Below are 12,210 nucleotides of genomic sequence, written 5' to 3'. Positions count from 1 at the left end.
TCACTTTGTATTTGTTAGGTTGTGCTTGTTCTATTAAATTAATCCCATATGTTGTGTCATTGTTTCCTTTGTGATTTTGATGTTAAGGACTTTGTTTCTTATAGCCTATACGATATTCATAAAGTCACATTATTATTATTGAAGTTCACCCTGTCACTGTCATTGCCTGCCACTGGTCCGCCACACGCGCATTCCCCTGCTCGAATAGTAGAGCAATTTCACTCTGCCACTAACACTGTGTGTTGCTTAGCCATTCTGTATTCCACGTGTTCAAAGTTTGTATCGAGTGTTGCAATTAGTGTCGACATACTCTGACTTGCTGTTGTTTTGTTTTTATTGTGCTGTGTTCACATTTAACCATTATTAAGAAAGTAATCAAGTGTGTTCAAAGGCATATCAAGAGTGCATTATAAATACAATTTATTATTATTATTATTATTAAAAGACTCATTAAGATTGAGTGTCTTTCTTGTCACTCCGTCCCTCGCCTCCTCTACCTTTCTGACTGAGCTCCAAAACCAAGAAGTAGAACACTGTGTTGACTACTAAAACTGAAACGGTTGGCTCAGAGCTGACCGACCAAATTAAAAGTAGCCTATAGAGGAGTCTCTCTCGCTCTCGCGCTCTCAGGTTCTCTCGCTTTCAGACCCGCTAGACGTTAATTAGTGCCCTTATTATTTCCCCGAACAGTCGAGCTAACGGTTTACATTTCTTGTTTCCTATCGCTTTCTGTCATGGCTTCATGTTTATGACAACTTTATTTTGGAGCGACACCTCCTGAATACTTCAAACGGTAGGCTTTGCTCATTTGATTTTGACTTTGGTACGAAAATGCCCTGTTCGGGGACACGTAAACATTTGGATGATAGGTGACAATTATCTTTAATGCGTTACAGCCTACTGTTTTTATATGCATCTGTAGCAACACGCCGGACACCGTATTTCTAACATTGTGTGATTACCACACTGCTCTATGTTATACTGCCGTCAGAATCTGCCTTAATTGTTTAGTTGTAAGTTTATATTGTTTCTAATCATGCCCACAAGGATACCTGATGAACATAATTATACCGAGCAATTGTACGCCTTTGTTATTGGCGTTATAATTATAATGATTTAGGATGCCCTGGCTTAAAGCAGCTACAAGCCAGGAACCTTTACGGAAATCTTCTTCTTGAGTAGCGCTGTTGACAATTGGTTAAATTAAATCCGCAGTCAATTATGGATAATTTTCTTTGCGGTTACGCATCACAGGTAGGCGATTATTTGTGGGTTTTGGAGAAAGAGTGTAACTTTTTTTGCCACTAGATGGCTATCTCGAGCAAAGCTTGTGAGAATGTAGCCTACTGAATGTAAAAAAAATAATAATCAGGCAATAAAAAAGGTTTTGAGATAAACCTGGCAGCCTACTCTGGTGAAGTGCTGTTAGTCTGCGTGCATGTCTAGTTTAGATAGTTTATTTCGAACATGTGCGGGTAACACAACAAAGTGAACTGAAAAAACAAAAACAAAAAACAAATCCAATGAGAATAGTGAAAACAACAATAACAATAGTCAGTTTAAAAAGTAATAATGTGAACCCAACATAGGATTGTCTAGGATTGTACATTCCTAAATTGCATACTCCAACGTCACTGAGACACATGTGCCGTAGTAATAACAGTAATGCAAGTTTTGAAGACTGGTGAGCTCTTACTTTAATGCCATGTTTTATCTGCCATGTTAAAACAAGTAGATGGATAGATTAATTCTATAAAATATACTGTACAAAGGATTTCACATTTTTTTTATTTTTTTATTTCTGATTTCAGGTCATAAACATGCTATAGCCTATAGCACTTGGTACTTACCAGCTGTATGACGTTAACAGATTATGACTTGACTATTGTTGTCCCAGTATATTTCAGGTTTATAGGATAAAGGTGTAGGTAAATATTTAAAATAAAATGTAAAGAAAAATTGCTGTTACAGAACATTCAGATGCTAAGATTGGTGATTGATTATTGGGCATTTGACACCCACTGAACTGAACGTGATTCAGAGTGTCATTTCCTATAGTAATCATCTAGTGTAAGCCATGTTTCCAGTCTGGCGACCCCCTTGAGTTGGGAGTCGTTCATGTTCTGTTCGACAACACTTGTTATCAGAGTTCATTAATTAGGAGATAACTAAGCTGTTTACTTCCAAGGACATGCTGTTTTGCTGCACTGAACGGCCCATATAGAGTGAGAGAGAATTATTCACCCATTGATTATCTTCAAATTTGTCAAAATGTATAAGCATTTTAATACGTGTGTAAATTCACGCGTGTAAATTCACTTGTACAAAGTAATATTTTCACTGCAATAATCACTTTAAAGAATATTAGAAATGATGTATGTTGATGATAATAATAATAGCAAATTAACAAGGCTACTGCTAACGCAGGGTTACGCAGTGAAACCCGGCATTGAATATTTTTTGCACAAACTACGGATCTGTGAACACCAAAGGATAGAAACAGTCAATATCCCAGTTAAATAAAATATCATTAATTTAGTGTGTTTCTATGGTCACTACCCGATATGTTCTACCTTATCATTACCAGAATTGGGCATTTGTTATTTAGTCAATTTTGGCCAAGCATACAAGATTTGGCAAACAAAATAAATGGGCTTCTTGTTAAAGGATTCATTCAACTTTAACTATTTAACTTTTTTGAAGTGATAATTTATGTTGTTTCAAACAACAACACTGTTTCCAAAGCATGACGCCTCTGAGGCAGTTTGACTGTATTATCAAGCATGAGTGGACATATCATAGCGCTGAACTCCCTTGTGTTAGGAGGGTAATGGAGTAAAATATAATCAGCATCCACTTACTGTCTCGTGGAGTGTTTTATTCATGCACACATTCACTTTTCTCATCCGTTAGTGTGCTTGGTTTGAAATACACATATTCTGTAGCGGTTGTTTATTATATCAGATACAGAAATTGCTGAAAGTTATGAATTATGGAAAAGCTATGTTAGGAGGTTTCTGCCCTATTCTGTCATTCCCAAACTGAGGCTATGACATAAAAATTAAAAAAATATATAAAAACGGTCATAAAATTCAAATCCCTCATCATGCGGAGGTAAGAGGGAGCTACCATTGAGGTCAGGGGCCCCTGGGCTCGCCATGGCTCATTCTTCGAGGAACAAGAGCATAGCGAGGCTAGATAGACGAAAAAGAGTGCAAGAGTGACAGAGGCAACATAAAAGGCTTTTGAGTGGTTCTGCCTGGTGGGCACAATGGAAGGGTAAGTGATGGAGCCGGCCAGAACAAGATGGAGTTCTTGAAACAAACAAGGGTAGCATAGACTTAGACAGGGATACTGTTAAGTTGTTGGCAAATAGATGAAGACCAATGGAATCCAGTTCATCAAAAGGAACTCAAAACGAATATTGTGGTTCATTCTTGGGGAGTACGGTTCATTTTGGGTTCAGACCTGCCATTGAATAACAATAGAATGCATTGAATTACATGAGAATCTATGCAAAAATACAAGCAAAAACAAGTAGGCTATACATCCTTTATATCATGATAATAATAAGGATGAACAAAACATCAAAAGAATTTCAAGGACAATAGCACCTTTCACCTGAGTAACTTTATAAAGGAATGAGTTAGGAGACTAGGAGCTGGTGCAAAGGGAATAATCCAGGTGCTTTCCCTTCCACTTCAGGATCCTTTCAGCATTGTGAAGAATTTTCCTGGTTCTTCTCCTCGGGATAATTAGTTCACAACCTTGAGAATATTATGCAAGCTTTGATATAAGGTATTATTTTTTTGCTTTTCCAGTGGTGAAACAGTGGTAAAACACCCGAAATAGTGACTGAGTTTCAGCAATTCTCTTTGAATCAAATGTGAAAGATGAACATGGGAAGTTGATACAGCCATCTGTGGCAGCTGTACAGGCTAAAACCTAATATTTTTTTTGTTAAATCATAACATTGCCTCAAGGCCAGTGATGAGGTGTGCTGCTGCTTTTGAGAGGCTTTGGAATTTAGCTTAATCTCAACAGCGTAATGATGAGATGCCCAGGAATTTGCACTGATGATTAGCCAAATAGAGGGTAAACTGGAATGAGGCAAATTACCACCAAATGTTTACAACCTCCCAGCAAGACATACGTCTGTCATTGAACAAATATCTCACGATGCAGCCCGGAGTCCTCTACAAGTCACCAATGGTGACTTTACTTGGAGGGTCATCAAGAGTATTATATATCTTGTCAGCAGTGCAGTCCAGGAGCAGCAGGAACGTGAATGTTCAGTATCAACTGACCAGAGCGGTTAGATGGACCTGAAGCTGATTCCTGTTCAATGCATTGGTAAACGTGGATTTAAATGTACTGACGTCAGAGAAAATATGTGAGTCCCTGAGCCATAGGATATGTTGCAATCAGCAAAGGCTGCAGTTATTTAGTTATAAATAGTCAATGCATCGCATTGCATTGTGTCCTTAAAGGGGTAGTTCGGAATTTTGGACATAGGGCCTGATTCCCAAGTGAGCATTGGTATTCTATATCACTGGAGACAGTTTTCAACACATTTCATTCAGTCCTTCTAAAGTTGCAGAGTTCGCTCGTGCTAGGCTAGCGCACGGCAACGGGCAATGCTAGCCTGCTATTAAAAACAGTCTTACCCACTCCACAGTACACCCGAGGTAAATCAATTATAACGCCAGACTATAGATTTAAATGTCTGTGTTGATAGAATAATGTTAGAAATAAAACTAACCTTGCATCGCATGAATCATCGAGGGACTACTTTCTCAGCAGAAGCGGAATTTTACTATGCGCTGGTTAGGTTTGTAACCGAATCACGACAGAAGAACGTAAACAGAGAAGCGTGGGACAGAAGCGCAATTGAACGACTAGGCAACATGATGGTTCAGTGTGCTTTTAGAAATTGTAGAAATAAACGGTACAGATGGGCACCACAAAGTTTCCACCAATTTCCAGTGCGAGATCCAGAAAGGACTCAACTGTGGCTTGTTGCTGCTGGCTTGGACATCAAAACACCGGCTCGTACATGTACGATTCGTTGGATACAACAAATTCCTCATAATCGTCTTCAAAAGCAGATGCATCGCTAACTCCTCCAAACGTGGGCATATCTTGTTAATTGAATACGCTTATTGAATTCCCTCGTTCACTGTACTCTGCGTTTGTAGCAATGACAGCGGCAGGTAACCTAGGTATCAGTCCGCCGCTGCCGTAGCCTACGTACAGGAATATAAACACTGCTGCTGAGACCCCGCAATTCCCTCAAAATGCAATGCAATGCGAGGTTGGTTTTATTTCTAACATTATTCTATAAACAGACATTTAGATTTATAGTCTGTTGTTATAATTGATTTACCTCGGGTGTACTGTGGAGTGGGTAAGACTGTTTTTAATAGCAGGCTAGCATTGCCCGTTGACTTGCGCTAGCCTAGCACGAGCGAACTCTGCAACTAGAAGGACTGTATGAAATGTGTTAAACTGTCTCCAGTGATATAGAATACCAATGCTCACTTGGGAATCAGGCCCTATGTCCAAAATTCCGAACTACCCCTTAAATGTATTTTAAGAAAATGTTATTGTGGGAAACACATGATTGGGATTGCTTTAATTATTATCAATCCATCAATTTGGTTATCTTTATGAAAGGAAATTGTTGTGTAACTAATATCCTAGATGGGGAACCAACCTACTGATATATACAGAGAGAGAGAGAGAGTGAAGGACCTTCTTATAAAGCAGAGACAATAACCAGGTGCGTAAGACAAAGACATTATGTGAAATAAGCTATTAAAGGGACCAAAACAGTTCTGTGTTAAAAGATATAGAATAAGTATTACTATATTATAAAAATAAATAACATGCTTACGATACCATACAATGTCAACATTCTATTTTTTTATTCCCATAATGGAACAAAATCCTAGGACCTTTAAGGAATCTACTGCAAAGAAGTGGCCTTTGAAGTCATTGCTTGGTATCCTTTCCAACACCACCACTTCCTGCTTGGGATGCTGGCGAGAAATTAAGTCGTTGTCTCTAAGTTAAACAGCTTTGACAGTCACCCTAGGAAAAGCGAAGCCTCCGAGAGCTCTAAGCATTGGTGGATTATACAAAGTCCAGCTGAGTACAGCAGGGAATCGCTTCACAGAAAATAGATTTTTCTCTATTTGTGACAATCAATATGCCGTCTCTTGTGTGGTCTGCAATTTGGCAAGGCCAAGGTTGCCAGTAATCAATGATGTCCAATAACGCAATTGTCTTATTGTAATGATTTAGCTATATCAACAGAATGCAACAACTAAATAATTATTACTTGTAACATACATGGTGGAGAAAGTGAGACAACTAGTCTTTTTTTTTTTTTTTTAAGTGTTTACTGCTTTGAAACCTTGATGATATTCGGAGGGAGAAGGAGGACAATTTAAAATTTGAACCTACCTTTCTGTTCATCAGAATGAAAGTCACTCTCCATTCTTAATATCTAAAAAGGCAGTTTAATCTTCCCTACTGATTGTAGTGTAATGGCTAAAATAGGAATCCCATCTTTTGATTATAAAGTGAATTAGAAAGTATACCCAAGATAAACAAAGGAAGAAAGGTAACAACAGCTAATTATCACTGTGTTATTGATTGGGATTATTATTATTATTATTATTACTGCCTGCTCAGCTGTGAACCAATTTCTATTTATTTAACTATTAAGTAGCTTGAGTTGGACAGGTAAAATAGCTTTTTCAACCAGAAGTTACTGGGCTAGCTAGTATATGTTTCTAAGTTTTATTTAATTTCATTATTATATATTAACTAATGTTAATATTATCTATGAACCAAACTATCTATTCCTTCTCATTTTCCTTCAAAAACTACCCCAGGGGATACTATAAGCAAGCAAGCAGACAATCGAAACCCCTGCAGGACTCACCTCAGAGTACAAGATGGATACATTACTACCATTACATGGAATTACTATTCAGCAAGTGCAGCAATCGAATCAACTCCCAAATAGTGTATAGGCAGACATGTACGGAACATGAATCCCACAAGACTAGGGCTTCAGTTTAACCCTTCAGCTCTCCCACAATGTATGTAATGATCAATTATTTCACTCAGTTTATCTCAGTGACAAATGGAGCCATCCTGCTCCTCCATGTGTGGGACTTTTAACAAATACGGCTGATATACTGCATCTTCTTTTTGTTGTGGGGGCTCCCCTGAGGGTATATCCTCTGCTAACCCCAAGCTTTCTGTGGTCTGAGTGTCGGTCAATAGTCATAGGGGAGGGGCCGTCCTCATCTCATTTGTCCGTCTGTCTGCCTTCTGTCCATCGCAATAATCAACATATTCAAATATTTAAATAGCATTTCTACCATATTATTCAAAGCAGATAGGAAACGTATATTAAAATAAAATAGAATTAGCTACAAAATTTCACAATACAACCTACATGATCGAAGTGTCAGCAAATTATTCACAGCAAATTATTCGAAATGTGTTGTTTTTGCTGGTGGTAAACATAGTTTTTATGCTAGAAAAGCGTTGTCGCCTCTAGATAAAAAAAAAGTTGTATGATGATTAATTCCTTACACCTTGTTACTACTTAAAAATTTGACCCTTTGTGTGTGTGTGTGTGTGTGTGTGTGTGTGTGTGTGTGTGTGTGTGTGTGTGTGTGTGTGTGTGTGTTTATTTGTAAATGTGTTTGCCAGTGTATTTTAACCCAAGCAACCAACAGTGCACATTAATCACACACCTGTCTAACAAGTTCTATAGTTCCAAATGCTGAATCCAGCTATCTGACTAAAATTGAAATTGCAGTTGGAGGCCATTATCTAGGTTTTTAAGAGGCAGGCTTTAGTGTTCTTATCCAATATTGACTATATTGGCTATACTTCCGTTTGGTGTTCTTAGGGTTGTGTTTCAGAACTGTCTGGTATTCATAAGACATCATATGCAGGACCTGTATGGACCTAGAAAATGTCACATTATCAAAGACATAATGCATTTGTAGGAGCCATATTCATTTATTCAGTCGTGTTCATGTTTTGTGCTCCATACTACGAGGGGGCTGTATTGGGTGTGGCTGAGGTTACTTGCGGTCAACCAAAGTAGGTCATTTAACCCAAGGACACTGAGAAACAGGAGTAGTTAATTGGGAAGCAAAGCGATTTTCGACTGTGCCCTTTGTAGGATAGTGATCATCAATTCGGTTTGTTATTTTTGTTACTGAAATGTATTATGAGTTAATGTTATTGCCGGTGAATTGATTTATAAAGGAAAATAAACCTGCCATATTATTGTAAAACTTAACTCGTTTGTTATTTCCTTATCGCAGTGGGTGCACGTTTAAACAATCCACAGTTAACAACCCGTAGTGGCTCCGAACAGGGCTTTGCCACTGCAGCATTAGTTGTTTAGTTGTAATGTATTAGTTATTTAATATTGGAGGACCTTGCCTTCTCTTTAGATGCAACTTGATCAGGGCATAACAGCCAGGCCATTTTTTACACCCACTATTTGAAAGAAAATCAGATTATGCAGAGGTAGATGGGGTAGGCACAGGTGCTGTGCCTAATCAGGACCATTCTCAGCACCCTCGCTTATAAAGTACAGGGTGTCTATATGCATTTTAGACGGGTTTGCAATGGACTGGTTGTAATGACAGCCATCACTTTTAAACAACAAAGCTTCCAGGACAGCGGCCTCTGAAGTGTTTCTGGTGCAGGATGTCTCCAGGTTGCATCAGTTATTACCTCCAATGGCTCCTGATGAGCTTGCGTGTAGCTCTCATATGGTCGTTCTTGACAGCAGGCTCAGAGATATGGAGTGTGGCATTTAAGTCTAGTATAGTATATAATGTTTGAATTTAAACAAGGGGGGCTTTATTAAGGAAATGAGTCAGTGTAAGCAGACTCCTTGGACTGAACTGCTGCTGGATCCCTGGGGTCCCTTCTCTGCTAATATTTCAACAGTTTTCTTTGATTAACTTTGGTGTGCTAGGGCCATTGCAACAGGGTATGTTACATTACCGTTCAAGTGTGAGATGGAAGTGCAGCCAAGGCTGGCGGATGTGGTCGACATTTCCATACATGTGGACATTGGCCATTTTGGGTCAGCCCTGCCCAGCCATATTCACAACCAACTGTTTATTGAGTATGTGCTCCCCACGGCGCAGTGTTTTCAGCTCTTTGAGATGATTTATGATACAAAAGTGCAAAGTGGGGCAACCATTCACCTGTGTGTGTCTCTGTGTTCAGACATGTGCGAAAAACTCTGATCACATCAACTATTAATGTTCTGCAGTTTGTTCAAAGGGAGACCAAAGAGTAGTAATTATGGATGCTGTACTCATTACAAAGTATTGCGTATTGATCCTCCATTTAATTGTCATAGGGTGTATAGCCTATTAACATTACAAAAAACGTATTCGCACACACTTTATAGGCCTGCGTGATAATCACAATAATTATTGACCTGGGAAAACAGGTAAATAATTAATGACATAATACATTTCAAACCTCCACACTGGATTAATGTGGCAAATATTCAAATCATCAGCAAACCAACTAAATCCTCAGGAAACCATGATAACAATTTTACTTTTCAGCGGTCAGGAAGCTTATGGATGGTACATATTTTTACTTAATGTATAATACAAAAATTTGGATTTATAAAGCTCCAAATATAAGCTCTTATGTGGAATTGAACTACAGTCTGAGCACAAATCTCCTTATCTGTGTGAAAGTTTTAACTTTCACTTTCTGGTCCTAAAGGCACCAAATGATGCAGTGTCAACAATTTAAAAAGAACTGGGCCACCTGGAAGCAGGTCATTAGGCACATGATCATGTACAAGGACATCACCTTTAACATGTGTTGCGTTGAACCACAAAGGACGCATATAACCAGAATGTGCATACACTTGAAAAAACGTCCAATATTGGAAAACTGCTACCTATTAACTCTTGCCAGGAATGGCTTCAAAATGCCTGGAGGGACCTTGCTCCCCATTCCCTCTCAAATCGTGTTTATTTATTGTGCTATATCAATTTGGGGGAGGGAGTGAAGAATTGCAGGCTAAAGAAACAAAGTCAATTATGACTGAACCAACTTCAAATTTGGAAGCCATCTATCAGCGGCAACACCACCATACTGATGTTGGTAGTCCGCTTCAGCAAGATGGCCCACTTCTTGCCAGTACCAAAGCTCCCATCAGCCAAGGAGACTGCCCAGCTGCTGCTGACCCACTTCATCCAGCTCCATGGCATGCTGGTTGACGTGGTCTCTGACCGGGGCCACCAGTTCGCCTAAGTCTTCTGGAGGGAGATCTGCTCGCTCTTAGGGGCCACCGTCAGCCTGTCCTCGGGATACCACCCCCAGTCCATGGCCAAACGGAGCTGAAAGAGTTCTAATGGCCAAGTTTCTATCTATCTCTGGTCAACTTATCGAGTTGATCCGTTTCTATCAACGGCTTGTTGCCAATGTGTTTCAATGGAGCATTTGGTAATGCTGTGTGAAGCTTGCCTGTACGGCTGGAACCCCCAAGTTGATAATCGTGTGCGTCCTTTGAGACCCTCTTTGATATAAAAGAGACCCAAGGTCTATTGCTTAAATAACTTTAAACAAAACGTGCTCTGCGCAGCCCGCCCCGCCTTCAGAAGTCGAAAACAATCTTCAGATTGAAATGCATTGGTTTAATATTAAATTAAAAAATATTAAATATATATATTATATCAATATAATAATATTTAGTGATGATATTATAAGTAGACCATGTAGCTTTTATTATTATAATTATTAATTATTAATTATATTAATTATTATAATTATTATATTATTTATTATTTGTATTATTATATATATTAACTTACATTACCTGTGATTATTTGGCTTAACTGCTGAAATGACTCCTGGATACTTATCAGGTGCTAGGGCAACCTGAATGTCCGACTGATGGAAATAATCCCACATACTTGTTGAGGTTTGCATGTACTGCAAAAGCGTACGCAACGAGAGCCAGTGAGAGCAGAACAGAGCACAATTTCGCATTATTTTATTTATTTAGCGAATGCAAAGACCTTTAGCCAAGAATTTGCGGGATTTGGTGGTGGGTAGGTCATTTGTGTAGAGGTTAAACAGGGTTGGGGCTAAAACTAAGGCCCAATCCCATTCTACCCCTTCCCCCTTCCCCTTACCCCTTCAAAATAAGGGGGAGGGGGAAGGGGTAAGGGGTAGAAATGGGATTGGGCCTAAAGCGGGAGCCCGTTCTTCTGCCTTCTCCATTCACTCTTGTTCTGTCCAAGGTGAACTCTGAACCTGCGGTTGGAGAGCAGAGATTGGATGTTTTTAAGATTTCCACTCTGGAGGGTGGTTTAACTTTTTTTGTGTTTTTAAGCCCCGAAAACGCTGCAGCCGTCTAAACGAAAGGCACATCTGATTAAATATTTTGTCGTTTTCACCCGCAAGGGTCGTCGTGTAAAAAGGGCCTAAGATTGCAAAATCTTTCCGGTGGAATATATTGGCAATTAATTCTGTGCAGCTGGTAGTGCTCGAGGCAATATAACTTGTTTCTCTCCATTGATGTCCATTCTGTATTTGAAAATAATTATCAGTACAATTGAACTGAAGCTACATGAACTTTGTAGTAATTTTGTCACATTGTTTGCCTATTCTGATTCTCTTACCATGAATAAGTTAACTAACTATTAAAATAATTATCAGTACAATTGAACTGAAGCTACATGAACTTTGTAGTAATTTTGCAACATTGTTTGCCTATTCTGATTCTCTTACCATGAATAAGTTAACTAACTATAAAATAGGATTCTAAATAATAATAATTATTATTATAATTATTATTATTATCTATATTTTAATTCTATCAATATAAATGTTAAGACTGCAAACTCGCTATGCAGGGGTATATCTATCGACTTATATCATATACAGGCATGACCAATCTAAATGAATGGTCTCTCAATAATACAAATTTTAGATTCTTTATTCCGGTATTATTGTGTTTTTTAAGCACCAGAATTATGTGTGTAGAGAAACACAATTGACCATGGTCGGTCAAATTGGCTACAACCCCTGCATGGTCAAAATTGATGTCTAAATCATGGGATAGACAGTAAGGTAGTTGTTACTGAAAGAATTCTGCACAATATTCAATATCATTTGTGTTGT

At 38.6% G+C, this 12,210-nt stretch overlaps 1 protein-coding gene across 4 annotated transcripts in view; it reads left to right on the top strand.

Annotated features, from left to right (window-relative positions):
• Positions 1–461: 461 nt before the first annotated feature.
• The window catches only part of LOC132472636 (multiple epidermal growth factor-like domains protein 11), a 64,177-nt gene continuing 52,428 nt past the window's right edge, over positions 462–12,210 (top strand). For 2 of the 4 annotated variants that reach the window (XM_060072358.1, XM_060072356.1), the window contains exon 1: positions 463–793. The gene's annotated coding sequence lies outside the window, so the exon portion shown is untranslated. Of the gene's footprint in view, positions 794–12,210 lie in introns of all 4 variants that reach the window. The other 2 variants (XM_060072359.1, XM_060072357.1) reach the window with 2 other exon arrangements.

The sequence above is a fragment of the Gadus macrocephalus genome, chromosome 14 (genome assembly GCF_031168955.1).
Source record: "Gadus macrocephalus chromosome 14, ASM3116895v1".
In the NCBI taxonomy this organism is placed as follows: Eukaryota; Metazoa; Chordata; class Actinopteri; order Gadiformes; family Gadidae; genus Gadus; species Gadus macrocephalus.
Note: the sequence above shows the minus strand (reverse complement) of the source record. Positions and strands in the feature narration are given on the sequence as shown.